Source organism: Mustela lutreola, chromosome 8 (genome assembly GCF_030435805.1).
Source record: "Mustela lutreola isolate mMusLut2 chromosome 8, mMusLut2.pri, whole genome shotgun sequence".
Classification (NCBI taxonomy): Eukaryota; Metazoa; Chordata; class Mammalia; order Carnivora; family Mustelidae; genus Mustela; species Mustela lutreola.
In genome coordinates, this window is record NC_081297.1 from 31,119,735 (window position 1) to 31,134,145 (window position 14,411).

At 38.5% G+C, this 14,411-nt stretch overlaps 1 pseudogene; it reads left to right on the forward strand.

Moving 5' to 3' along the window:
* Window positions 1–3,607: 3,607 nt before the first annotated feature.
* LOC131839903 (large ribosomal subunit protein uL30-like) lies at window positions 3,608–4,324 on the forward strand (annotated as a pseudogene).
* The last annotated feature ends 10,087 nt before the right edge of the window (window positions 4,325–14,411 follow it).

Sequence of the window (14,411 nt, forward strand, 5' to 3'; positions counted from 1 at the left end):
ACCCTACTGTTGTGGCTGGGCCCATTTGCCTTTAATTCAGTAGACTGCAATGGCCCACCTTGCCTGTCATGGGTTGGGTTTTGTCTCTGCACAGTTAAGGGGCCCGTCTTAGGCCATTGTTAGCTTATCATTGGGTGATATCAACAATCAGAACAGCGAGCTGTCCTCAGCTGTTTTTTGGAGCTGTGGTGACCCTGAACTGTAGGATTCTCTCCCTGTGCTGCCTCTTAGAAGTTTTTGTTGGTGAGCAGGGCCAGCCATTAGATCAGGTGCTGCCCAGACTGCAGATGTACTGATTTCTGGGGCACACTCTGCACTGCCAGTTATGAAGTTCGTTTGCTGGGTCTGCCGTTGAATTGATGTATGTGGTTACCTTCCCTTTTCCTCAGACCAGGAGTCACTTTGGAGTGGCTCTGGTCCTTTCCAGGGCTACTTATAGGATGAGACATGGCAGAAGCTACTTTGGAGGGACTCCTGCCAAGTGGGATGGATTGGATGGTGCAGATCCTCTGGAGAATGTGGGGGCAGGGCACACAGTGTTAGTAAAGTAGTTAAGAGGGTTTGTGTTGATTTCTGCAAATGTCCAGGCTATCTAGGCTTCGATTTTGGGGGGCAGTTATAGTGTAGGGGGAGAAATAGAGTCTGACAGCTTTTTTGTTCTTACAGAAATATCCTAAACATCTGACCTTCTAGTACTGGTTTTAAGATTAGTAAATGAATCTTCATGTATACCCTAGGTGTTTTTCAAACTGTTCCTTCTATGCTGTGTCTTGGGGTGGGAGGTTGTTTGTTGTGCTATCTCTTGAAAGGTAGGTACTCAGTTTTCTGTTGCACCCAGCTCTCCTAGAGCTAAGCCTGCCGACTTTTAAAGTAGCCAGAATTAAGCCCTGCTGGCTGTAAAAATTCTCCAAGTTAAGTCCCATTGGTTTTTAAAGCCAGATGTCATGGGGACTCATCTTCTCTGTACAGGTCCCCCATTTTGGGGTGCCTGGTCTGTTCCTCTGCCTTCTCTCTGCTCAAGGTACCCTTCCTGTTCGTGGTTAGTCTTGCAAGGTATTTGGTTCCCAATCGTGTCTCTGCCCTTCCTACCTTTTTTGATATGGCCTTGTCTTTACCATTAACTGCGGAAAGTCTGTTCTGCCCATCTTCGTGTCCTTTTCTGAACTGGCTGCACTGATGTAGCTGTTGTCTAAGTTTCTTTGTGGGAGAGATGAATTTAGGATCCTCCTAGTCTGCCATCTTCCTTAAAGTTAAAATCTGTTCAATATTCTTGATATATGCTGCCTTGTAAATATTTTGGTCATGATATATGATTAAATGCAAGGACTCGATTATTTTTTTGTGTTCCTCCAAGGCAACTGGCACAGTGCTTGGCCTGTAATGAGTACATAATTCCATAAATTTTTTGTTAAATAATTGTTTTTATTTGGATTTCTAATTATGATTTGGGACTAGAGGTTTATTTTTTACTTTTTAAAAAAAATCTTTATTGAGATATAATTGTTATACAATAAGCTGCCATAAGGTATATAATTTGTTTTATAATCCATATTAATTATATATCCATAAGACCATCACCACAAATAAGGCAAGGAATATAATCATCATTCAAAAAGTTTTCTGTGCCTCTTTGAATAGTCCATTCCTCTCCTCCCTGGGCTTTTCCTCATCTCAGGCAACAACTTATCTGCTTTCTGGAACTGCAGATTTCGCATTTTCTAGAATTTCACATAAATGGAATTATACAGTATGTGACATCTTTAGTGTAGCTTATTTCACACAGCATTTTAAAACAAAGTTACTGTGAATATTCATGCACAAGCGTTTTTTCTCTTGAGTATACTTAGGAATGGAATGGCTAGATTATATGGTATGTATGTTACACTTTTTAAGAAGCTTCCAAAAACTGGGTATACTTCCCTACTGGCATTACATGAATTCTCCAGTTATTTGGCATCCACACCCTCCCTTGGTATAGTCAATCTTTTAAATTTTAGATATTCTAAATGTAGTGGTTTTAATTTGCATTTTCTCAATGACTGATGATGTTAAGCAAGTGCTTACTTGCCATCCATGTATCTTCTTTGGTGAAGCGTCTGTTCAAATCTTTTGCTCATTTCTTTTTTTAAAGATTTATTTATTTATTTATTTGAGAGAGAGAGAGAGAATGTGCCTGCATAAGCCAGGGGAGGGGCAGAGAGAGAAAGGGAAAGAAAGAATCCTAAGCAGACGCCATGCTGGGTAAGGAGTCCAATGGAGGGCTAGATCCCATGACCCCCAGATCATTACCTGATTTTTTAAAAATATTATTTTATTTTATTTTTTATTTTTTTATTTTCAGCATAACAGTATTCCTTGTTTTTGCACCACACCCAGTGCTCCATGCAATCCATGTCCTCTCTAATACCCACCACCTGGTTCCCCCAACCTCCCACCCTCATTACCTGATCTTTTGACCATTTTTTAGTGGATTGCCTGTTTCTCATTATTGAGTTCTGAGAGTTTTAATATATTTTGAATAAGTCCGTCATTAGATATGTGGTTTGTAAATATTTTTTCTTGGTCTGTTTAGTTTTTCATTTTTGGACAGTATATTTCCAAGAGCAGGTTTAAATTTTGATGAAGTCTAGTTTATTAATTTTTTGTTTTATGAATCATACTTTTGGAGTAGTATCTAAATCTTTGCGTAACCCAAAGTTACATAGGTTTTTCTTCCATGATCTATTCTAGAAGTTTTATAGTTTTAAGTTTTAGATTTTAGTTCTATGATCTACTTTAAGGTATTTTTATATGATAGGGATCTGGATCAAAGTTCTCTTTTTGCATATGAATGTCAAATTTTAAGTATAACTTGTTGAAAAGATTACCCTTTATATAATGAGCTGATTTATTCATCATTATGAAATAATACTTCTTATTTTTTTTTTTAATTTTTTATTTTTTATAAACATATATTTTTATCCCCAGGGGTACAGGTCTGTGAATCACCAGGTTTACACACTTCATAGCACTCACCAAATCACATACCCTCCCCAATGTCCATAATCCCACCCCCTTCTCCCAAACCCCCTCCCCCCGGCAACCCTCAGTTTGTTTTGTGAGATTAAGAGTCACTTATGGTTTGTCTCCCTCCCAATCCCATCTTGTTTCATTTATTCTTCTTCTACCCACTTAAGCCTCCATGTGAAATAATACTTCTTAACTCTGGTAATATTCTTTGGTTTAAACCCTGTTTTAACTAATAGTAATATAACCACCACACCTTTCATTTGGTTTAATGTTGGGATGGTCTATCATTCTATTCTTTAGCTATTCATCTTTTTAAAAATTTTAACTATTTTTAAAAAAGATTTTTTAAAAAAAAATTTATTTGAGAGAGAGAATGAGTGGGGTGGAGAGGGGCAGAGGGAGAAATAGACTCCGTGCTGAGCAGGGAGCCCAATATGGGGCTCCATCCCAGGACCCTGAGTTCATGACCAAATGCAGCTGCTTAATCAACTGAACCACCCAGGCATCCCATCTTTTACTATTTATGTAGTTGTGCCTTTATATTTAAAATGAGTTCCCTTCATCTCTTTTCTGGATGGAACCTGAAAAGACTGCAGATAAGGAGAAAAATAAGGTTTCTGTTATGCCAGAAACCCTTAAGAGAAAGCGAAGGAATTTTGTAGAATTGATTACTAAATGTCTGAGAAAAAGGATTGCCCACAAGATGCTTTGAAAGGCAAAGAGGAAGCTTATCTATGAAAAAGCTAAGCATTATCACAAGGGATATAGGCATATGTACAGAACTGAGATTTGGATGGCTAGGATGTCAAGAAAAGTTGACAACTTCTAGGTACCTGCAGAACCCAAACTGGCACATATCACTGGGATCAGAGGTTTCAGTGGTGTGAACCCAGAGGTTCAAAAGGTGTTGCAATTTCTTCGTGTTCACCAAATCTTCAATGGCATCTTTTTAAGCTCAACAAAGCTTCAGTTAACATGCTAAGGACTGAGGAACCATATATAGCATACGTATATCCAAACCTGATGCTGGTGAATCAATTGATCTACAAGCACAGTTACTACAAAATCAATAAGAAGCAGATTGCCCTGACACAGAACACACTGATTTCTCAATCTCTTGGTAAATATGGCATAATCTGCATGGAGCATCTGATTCACGAGGCCTGTACTGTTGGAAAATGTTTCAAGGAAGCAAACAACTTTTTATGGCCCTTCAAGAGGGAGAATGAAGAAAAAGACCACCCATTTTGTAGAAGGAGAAAATGTGGACCACAGGAAAGACCAGATCAGTAGGCTTATTAGAAGGTTGAACTAAGTTATCTACCATGATTATTTTTGCAATCTGGTCAGTTAATAAATGGCTACTTTCAAATTGAAAACAAAAATTAAGTGAGTTTCCTTTAGTCAGCATATAATTGGACTTTGCTTTCGTATTTAATCTGTTATTTCCACTTTTTAATGGAAATGTTTAGAACATTTATATTTAATGGGATCATCTATCATAGTACTACCCATTTTCTAATTATCTTGTCTTTTCTTTGTTCCCCTCATCTCCTTTTCCTGACATATTTTTAACTGAGTATTTTAAAAAATTTCATTTTATCTCCCCTGTTGGCACATTAGCTATAAATCTTTGTTGTGTTATTTTAGTGGATGTTTTAGCATTTATAATATATACCCTTAATGCAACATTGTCTACTGTCCTGTGGTGTTATACCACTACATGTAGAGTAAGAGAATATAATACACACACACACACACACACACACACACAGATATTCTCCTGTTGGATAGTCTCTGGCTGGTGCCTGGTGGGGAGGGGCCTCCACCTTTATCCTCCAGTTGGGTTGGGGCTAGACACTGTGCTTCATGGTCAATTGCAGTTACTGTCTGTGCTCACTCATTGGTAGGCCTGAGAGTATGCTCTATGATTAGGCAGGGTCACTAACTAAACTCCCTGTCTGGACCAGGTGTTAGGCTGTGTTCAGCAATCAGTTAAGGCCATAGGCTAGACTTCTTGGCTGGGCTCTGAGGATGCTCAGAGCCACTGGTTATGTGGGGCCAGGGGCTGTATTTATCAGTTGAGCAGGGCTCAACAGTAGCAGGGCTACTGTTTTGGCTCCTTTTGGAAGCAGGGCTATAGGATGAGCTTTCTGTTTGCCTGGCTTAACTGGCCAGGCTTTCTGTTAGACAAGCTGTGGATTTGGTCCCTGCATAGGTGGGGCTGTAGAATAGACTCCATGGTTGAATCAGATAGAACTGCACACTGAGCACCCCGGCCAGATGGAGCCTCCAGCTCAGGTCTGCAGATGAGCAGAACTGCTGGCTGGGATCTCAGCTCTGTGCTGCTCCAAGTAGGAATGCAGGAATGCTATCCACCAAGATCTTAGCACTGGTTGCTGTAGGCCTTGCCCCCATTCTCTATCTTAATCTGATCCCAGTGGGCTGAACTCTGCAGATTTTCCGTGAAACAAGACCTGAGGTACCTCTGAACAAGTGTTCTGTAACATTGGGAGAGATGGATGTCCAATAACAAAGCAGAATGTGGGGAGGTAATCAATTTTACCTGATGAGGGGGAAAGGAGGGGTTCAGGAAAATGACATGTGTTAAGTCTTAAGGAATTTGTATGGAGGACCATAGCAATGGAAACTTGCCAGGGAGATTGACATGTGTGTGAAAGAGATGTGGAACAACATAGTTTAATACCTACAAAAAGTTCACAATGGTCCAAGTATAGATTTAAGGCAGATACCTGGGAAGTTAAGGTCACATGTAATTAGGGACAGATGAGGACATCAGATTACCATGCAACACATTTAAATTTAATCACTTCTGCAATAGGAAGGTGAAAATGGCTTTACCAAGGAAAGTAATGTGATATGATTTGCATTTTAAGAAAAGCACCCTGGAGGAAGTGACTAGAAGTGTGCCAGTGGGGTGTGTGTGTGTGTGTGTGTGTGTGTGTAAAGGGATTTAAATACAGATTAGTAAGATAAATTATTAGTATCTTAAGATAAAAGATGTCAGATATGGTGATAATCTGAGTTAAGCAATCCCCGTGGGGTTGAAGAAAAGGGATTAAAAGGCAGAACCACAAGGACTTGGTTAAGATTGCTTATAGAATATAAGGAAATAGGAAGATTCCTGGGGTTTGACCTGATTGACTAGATGAGTTTGGCAGAAGGAGGAGGTGATTTAGATTTAAGTATATGTAGATGGAGATGTCTAATGGACAATTGTATGTGTAAGTCTTTAATTCATGATGCATCGTTAAGATAGAGATACAGATTTGTTACTATTAGAGTCTAGTTAAAGCTATAGGACATATGAAAATGAGATAACCGTAAGGAAATGAGATGAGTGAGAAGAGGGTGGAAGAAAAAATACTAGAAATTTCACTGATATTTAACGAGTAGAATGAGGAAGTGGGACAAATGAAAAGGAAGCACAGTAAATAAAAGAAGGCACAACCGTAGAAGAGGGAAAAAGAAGGAAGCATTTTTTGTTGTTGTTGTTTTCTTACAGATTTATTTATTCTAGAGAAAGGCAGAAGGGCAGAGGGAGAGGGAGAGAGGTCTAAGTCCACTCAGTGCTGGGCACAGAGCCCTACATGGGGCTCAATCTCACCACCCTGAGGTTACACCTGAGTGGAAAGCAAGAGTCAGAGGCTCAACTGACTGTACCACCCAGGCACCCTTAGAAATTAAGGAAAGAGAAAGCTTTAGAAGGGGAGGAATGATTTGAGTATGGTTCAGTTAGTTCAAGTATGCTAAATAAAAAACATCCATTGGATTTTGTGAATTGGAGATTATTGGAGACGGTAAGCAGTTTAGTGGGGTGGGTAGAAGCTGGATTATAGTGAGTTAAAATTATAATGGGAAAAGGAAGTAGAAATGTTAGACATAGCTTATTTTTTGGTTCATGAAATGAAAAAAAAGACAGATAAAATATTAACTAGAGGAAAAGAGAAGCTGGAAAGGAAGGGGTGTGTTTAGGTAAGAAATTCCCTGAAGAGACAACAATTTAATGGGCAAATTATAGGTTTCTGGGTTAGAGAGTCAGAAATAATTGGGCTGAAATATTGCTATGCCACTTACTGCTTAAATAATCTTAGGTGAATTATAAAACCTTTCATGGCACAGTTTTCTTATTTGTAAGATGGGGACAATAATAATATATACCTTATAGGTACATCGAGATCCTGGTTTTGTGGAATTCTGAAGTTCATACAACTTGAGGGGGCTTTTTTAAGAAAAGAAATACAAAATTAAAAATATAAAATTAGATATGCTTTGGATATGACTTGTGCCATTGAATGCTTTGAAGTTTAAGATTTAAATTTAAGACATCTCAGTAAATCTGCCACTACTCATAAAATTCAATCTCAGAGGATTCGTGCTGTAATGAAGTAGACCATAGCTTAATGTCTGGCACATAGAAAAGGCTCAATAAATGTGGTTATTATTTGAACTTGTTTATAGACTGATGGGTAGAGGCTGTTGAGAGGGGGCATAAAGACATAAGACAGAGATCCCTGATAGAGTAAGACCCAGGTAAAAATAGGGACTGGTGAAGAGAATGAGTTTTCAGAAAATAGAAAACTTTTCCCTCGTTTGAGGAAAAGGAGATTATGAGTACACACAAAGTTTTTAGGTGTATGAGAACTCTGAATTCAAGAAATTCAAGTTTGAATTCTGTTTAATCAAAAATTGAGGCAAAATCACCCATTGTGTATAGAAGAACCCAGGCTGATACACTGCTTTCAAGAACACCTGTATTCTTGCTGCCATAACAATTTACCACAAATCTAGTAGCTTAGGAAAACACAAATTTACTATTTTTATAATCTGCAGGTCGGAAGCCCAAAATGGATCTGCATGGCTCTGTTCCTTTTGGAGGCTCTGATGGAGAATCTGTTTATTTATCCACCTTCTAAAGGTTGTCTGCAGAGCTGGGCTCATGGCTGGATCACTTGACCTTTTTTTTCCTTCATCACATCACCTTTTCTGATGCTGACCCACCAGACTCCCTTTTATAAGGATCCTTATGATTACATTGGACCCTCCTGGATAATCAAAGATAATTTCCCTATCTCAAGGTTTTTGACTTAAACACTTCTGCAAAATCCCTTTGCCATTCACCAGGTTCCATGGATTAGGACATGGACATCTTGGGGGAGTGGTAGTTTATTCAACCCACCATAGCATCTAACTGAACCATAAATTGATATTGATTATTGATCCCCTAAAAATATAACCCAACATAATGGTTTGTTGATAAACTTTTCACTTGTGTTCTTGTGTTAGAGGATAGTTCTCCTACAGCTCATTCTTTGTTATAATTTTCAAAACCGTAGTTATGGCCTAGATAATTTTATTTAATCCCTAGGGTAGAACTCTGTTTTCAGAAGAAACACCACAAGCATCTAACACCACAAATAATGCACAAGTCTCCTCAAAGAAGGAAATGGTTCCAGACAACTCTAGAAAATAGTTAATAAAAATGATTAAGGGGCGCCTGGGTGGCTCAGTGGGTTAAAATTCTCTGCCTTCGGCTCAGGTCATGGTCCCAGGGTCCTGGAATCGAGCCCCCCATCGGGCTCTCTGCTCGGCAGGGAGCCTGCTTTCCCTCTCTCTCTGTCTGCCTCTCTGCCTATTTGTGATCTCTGTCTGTTAAATAAATATAAAAAAATCTTAAAAAATGATTAAAAGACTCATATCTATGACTTATAAAAAAATTAATTCGTAGAAAGGAAGATGAGTGGGTCGAGGCCACTCATCTGGTAGAGACCAGCGGGTATATTGAAAGTTGGAATTTATTCTCCCCCTCACCCCAAAATAAGTTTATTGACGTACAAAGAGTGAGTCAAAGAAAAATAGAAATAGCTGTACTGGGCCCCAGCAAAGTCTCCTGGGGCCTTCCAGCAGGTGCCTCCTTCCGCCCGCCCCCAGCTGAGGACCTGTGGCCTGCCTGCTAGCAGGCGGCTCGCACAAGCCCGCCCCCCAGCTCCCGGGCCCTCTGCAGGTGGGACTCAGCAGGAAGCTGGGTCCCCACGGAGCTGCTCTGGGGACTGGAGACAGGCACCGTGGCGCCGCCTCTTGTAGCAGGGCGAGGAGCGGTGGGGGTCGGAGCCCTGCCTGCGGCGCCAGGGAAACCGCCCTGCTCCTTTACTCTCGTCTTTCCAGCGTTTCCTGTGGCTCTCGGGGCCGGCTCCGCCTTCTGCTGGCGGACGGCTCTCCGCGCGGCGGGGCGCCAGCTGGGCGGCCTCCCTGTCTTCTCGGAATAACGCCCCCCGCCCCCCGCCCCGGGCCAGCGGAGCCATTGGAGCCCCCAGGCCCAGGATCGGGTCCAGTGCCTTCTGCGCGCGGACCCTCCCTCCCTCCCCGGCGGCGCCGCGAGCCCCCGCGACGCGCCTGCCCCGCGGCCGCCAGCTCCCCCTCGCGGCTCAGACCCGCGCCGAGGCCCGGCCCCGGTGGACTGTCGTCTTTCTCCTTTCCTCGGCCTGTCCTTACGCTTTCACCCAGTCCCTAGGCCCCACTGAATTCCGTGTGTCCAATATCTTTCTTTCTTTCGACCCCACCCCCATCTCTGCGGTGCCTCCACTGGCCGCATTCTGATGGATTTCTCTGCCTCCCTTTTGGTACCGTTGGTGACTCCTTTCTCCACGGTCGTCTGATGCGGTGTTTCAGAAACGGCCTGGAAATCTGAGCCTGGGGCGCTCCTGCTTGAAAATTGCAGAACGACCTCTCACTGGCTCTTGGATTAAGTTCTTCCTTTCCTAACAGGGATAATCAGAAATTTCACGAGTAGGTCCTGGGCTCGCTCTCTAAACTAACTTCTTGCCACTCAACCCCCACCCACGACATTCCAACAACCGCTTCCACTTTGCACAGGATAATTCCTTCTGCCCTGAACATTCTCATTTTGGTCTCTTTCCCTCTCCTTCCCCCGCACTCCCTCCTACTCTCTGGCTACCCTGAGTCAACACTTCAGTTCTAATGGAACCATCTCTTCTAGAAAGGCCCATCTTCTTTCTTACAGCTGTTTGTACTCTTTGAGTCAATTTTAGATTAGGTTAAATTAGGTTTTCTTGCAATTTCCTCTTCATTGTACCTCATATTTCCCTCGTTTTAACATTTATTGTATTTCATTTAACTACTTACTATTTTTTCTACTTCTAAATAGACTGTGAACTCTAGGAGGGCACTTGGCTGTGTATTCTCTGGCTACCAAGTCTAAATACCCAACACAGCGCTCTTTGCTTAGTGACCTTAAATATTTGCTGAATAAAATATAAAAAATTGACTTTTGAAAATTATAAAAAATTTTGGCAATATTACCTACCATTCAAGTTATCAGAGTCTTATATTTAATAAACTGTATATTATAAATATAATGGATTTTTGATGATTATATTCCTCTATTTTTGGTTGTACAGGTAATAGAAATAAATTACTGCATTTTTGTAAAATACACGGTTAAGCATGAATACAGAATAATTCTCAAAGTTCATCTTCATTTTCTACTTTATATACATATTTTGATTTGTATGTTTTGAGTTCTTTTTCAGTGCATTAGCACACATTTCTTAAACAAATGAATAATACTTCATGCATAAACTTTAAATGAACATGTCTTAGTAATTGTTCCACAATGATGCACAAAGTTCTAACTATATGCACTTGCATATCATTACTAGTATTTTTATTATGTAATATATCCCAATTTATTAAACTAACCTCTGTATTGACAGACATTTGTATTTTTAAAAAATTTTTAGTATTATAGATAATGCTGCATTAAACATCCTTATTAGAATATCTTTATGCTCATGTTTGGACATTTCTACAGGATAGGTTTATGAATGTAAAATTACTTGGTCAAAGAATATATAAAATTTTAACTCTTGAAAAATAATGTTGAATTGCTTTACAAAAGGATTTTGTTCATTGATTTTCTCATGAAGTGTGCATAAGATTGTTCTTTTCCCAAGTCCTTGTGAACAGTAGATATAACCAATATTTTTAATTTTTGCCAGTTTGGCTTATATCTCACTTTTATTTTAGGTTGCATTTTTACAATTGCTGGAAAAGTCAAATGCATTTTTCTTATGCTTAATGCCCATTTAAATTTCCTTTGTGAACTATATATTCAATGTTCATTTTTCTATTGAGTTGTCTTTTTAGAAGTTCTTTGTATATTCTTTTTCAGTTACCTATGTTGCAAATATACCTTTTAATTTTTACTTATGATATCATGCAATAAATAGAAATTTTAAAGTCATGTAATCAGATCTTTCCACTTTTTCCTTGGTGAGTTTTGAGCTTTGATTGTTGTTTTGTAAAGCCATTCTTACCCCAAGTTATAAAAATTTATGTTACTTTTCCTTTAATACTTTGTAGTTACTTAGTATTTGATATTTTAATCCATTAGAACTTTTTATATGGTATATGCTAGGAAAACAATGTAATTTGTTCCCCAAATGGTGGATGTATGTTCAGACCATTTTATTGAATTGCATATTCTTTCACCAGTGATTCAAAATATTGTATTTTTACAACCAGAAATTTCTGTATATGTGGATCTATTTCTGGGCTTTATATTCACTTTCCCTATTTATTTGTTAATGTCTTTTTCAAATGTTCCCACTTAAATCACTATTTATTTTGTATCTTTTGATTTCATGATTTGATGAAGCAAATCTCCCTGTCATTGTTCTTCCTCTCATCCATATATATTTAGAATTAGTCCTCCAAATTTCCTAAAAATGGTATTGGAGTTGTTGCTTGGTATTACACTGAATTTAAAGATTAATATCTGTAGAATAGACATATTGACAGTATTGACTTAATCTCTCAACCTGTTTAATAGTCTATGAAATAGAAATAACTTCATGTGTTATTATTTTTTTCCAAGATTTTATTTAATTATTTGACAGAGAGAGAGAGAGAGAGAACACAAGGCAGAGGGAGATGCAGGCTCCCCACCAAGCAGGGAGCCAGATGCAGGGCTGGATCCCAGGACTCTGAGCCACCCAGGTGCCCACTTCATGTATTATTTTAAGGTATAATATGATGTAATCCTATGCAGTGCTAGAACCAGAGCCTGCTACATTGAAAACACTCCATAAATGTTCATAATATATTCTATTATATATTATTAAATAAAATATTCTAATTACCTTTATTATTAAGAACATGGCATGTCTCTCTTTTTATTTAGGTCTTTTTTCTCCCTTGGTGTTATTCTCCAAGGAGTTATAGTTTGTTTGTTCGGTATAGAATTTGCACATTTTTAGTGTTTGTTTTTAGGTATTTTATGGTGTAGTTAATACTGTGAATGAGATTTTCTTTCCTGAGTTATGTTTTCTTTCTTGTTTACTTACTTTTTTTCAGGTATATTTTAAATGCAATAAAGTGCATGGATAGGAAGCATTTAGTTCAAAATTTGATATATGAATACATCCATATAAACATCATCAAAATTAAGATACACAACTTTTCTATTACCCTTGGAAATTATACTGTGCTTCTTTTCAGTGAATATTCCCCTTCCCACAAATATAATTTTGATTTTTATCATGTTTTAAGAATCTCTTGCTGCATTAATGATTATCCTAAACCTTGTGGCTCAAAATAGCAAGAAATTTTTATTCTCTCTTGTAAGTTTTGTGGGTCAGGAATTTGGCACTTCATCATTTAGGTGGTTTCACTCAGAGTCTTTCATGACACTGCGTCCCATGTCAGCAAGGCTCAGGATTGCAGGGAGCTGAATATCTGAATAGGACTGAAGGCTCATATTCCAAGGTGGCTTATTCTCAGGGCCAGCGGGTTCCTTGTGATATGGTGGCTGGCTTCCCATGGTGAGCAATTCAAGTGAGGCTGAGACAGAAACTACAATGTATTTTATAACTTAACTCTGGAAGTCACACACTGTCACTTCTATGATATTGTATCAGTCACTTGGCCAGACATGGATCAGTGTAGGAGGAGACTATACAAGGATATGAAAATGAGGAGATAAGGATCATTGAGGGCATCTTGGAGGTTGACTAATATATATAACCATATATTCATTTTACAGTTTTTGAAATTCATATAAAGAGAATCATGCAGTATACGCACTTTAGTATTTGCCTTCTTTTGCTTAACATAATGTCTGTGAGATTTAGGTCCTGGTGTGTGGTGGTGATGGTTATTTATGTTGCTGAATAGTATTCCATCATATGAAAGTGACACAGTTTGGTTACTTGTCATCCTATTGTTGTTGTTGTTTTAACTGGTCATCCTGTTGATGGACATTTGTATGGTTCCAGTTTGGTACTATTATGATTAAACATTCCATGCCCATGTCTTTTTTGGGTACATGTTTCATTACCTAGGAATGGATTGGCTCAGTCAGAGGGAAGATTATATTTAACTCATAAGGAATGACCAAAATATTCTCTAAAATTGTGGTGTATTTCACACACTCATGAGCCACGTATGAGAATTCCAGTTGTTCCATATTCTTGGAACATTTTGTTCTCAGTGATATTTAGCTATTCTAGTGGTTATGTAGTGGTATTTCATTGTGTTTTAATTTGCATTGTCTTAATGAGAAATAATGTTATTGATGCTATGTATTCCTTTATGAAATGCCTGTTCAAATCTTTTTGTTATTGCTATGTAGGGATCATTTAAAATATTTTCTTTTTAATCAGCTTTATCGAAGTATATTTTACAAAAAATAAATTGCAGCTACCTTAAGAGCTCAGTTTGATGAGTTTGGACAAATGTACATAACTGTGTAACCACTACCCCAATGAAGATATAGAACACCCTAGAAAATAGTCTGGCTGCTTCTGATAAAAGTAAACACACCCCTACCATATGGCCCAGCCACTTTAGCCCCAAACATTCATTCACTGAATAATTTTAAGCAAAGCATCCATACATGGAGGATTATTTTTGTATTTTATATTTAAAATTTTACATATAGTAAAATTGACTTCTTTGATGTACATTTCTGTGAATTTTAACACATGCATGGATATAACCACTGTGAATATAGATACAGAATAGTTTCATAATGCCAAAATACTCGCTCATGCTATCCTTTTATGATCCTATAATCCCCCATCTCTAATCCCTAGAAATTGATGATTTTTTCTCCCTTACTACAGTTTTTGTCTTTCTTGAGAATGTCATATAAATGGAATGATACAGTGTGTACCCTTTTGAGATTGGGTTCTTTCACTGAGCATAATGCTTTTGAGACTCACCAAATTGTTTTTTGTATCAATAGTTCCCTTCTTTTTATTGCTGAACAGCATTACATTGTAACAATATACCATAGCTTAAGTATTCATCTTTTGAGAAATAATTTACTTTTAGATTTGGAAGAAGTACAGTTTCTCAGT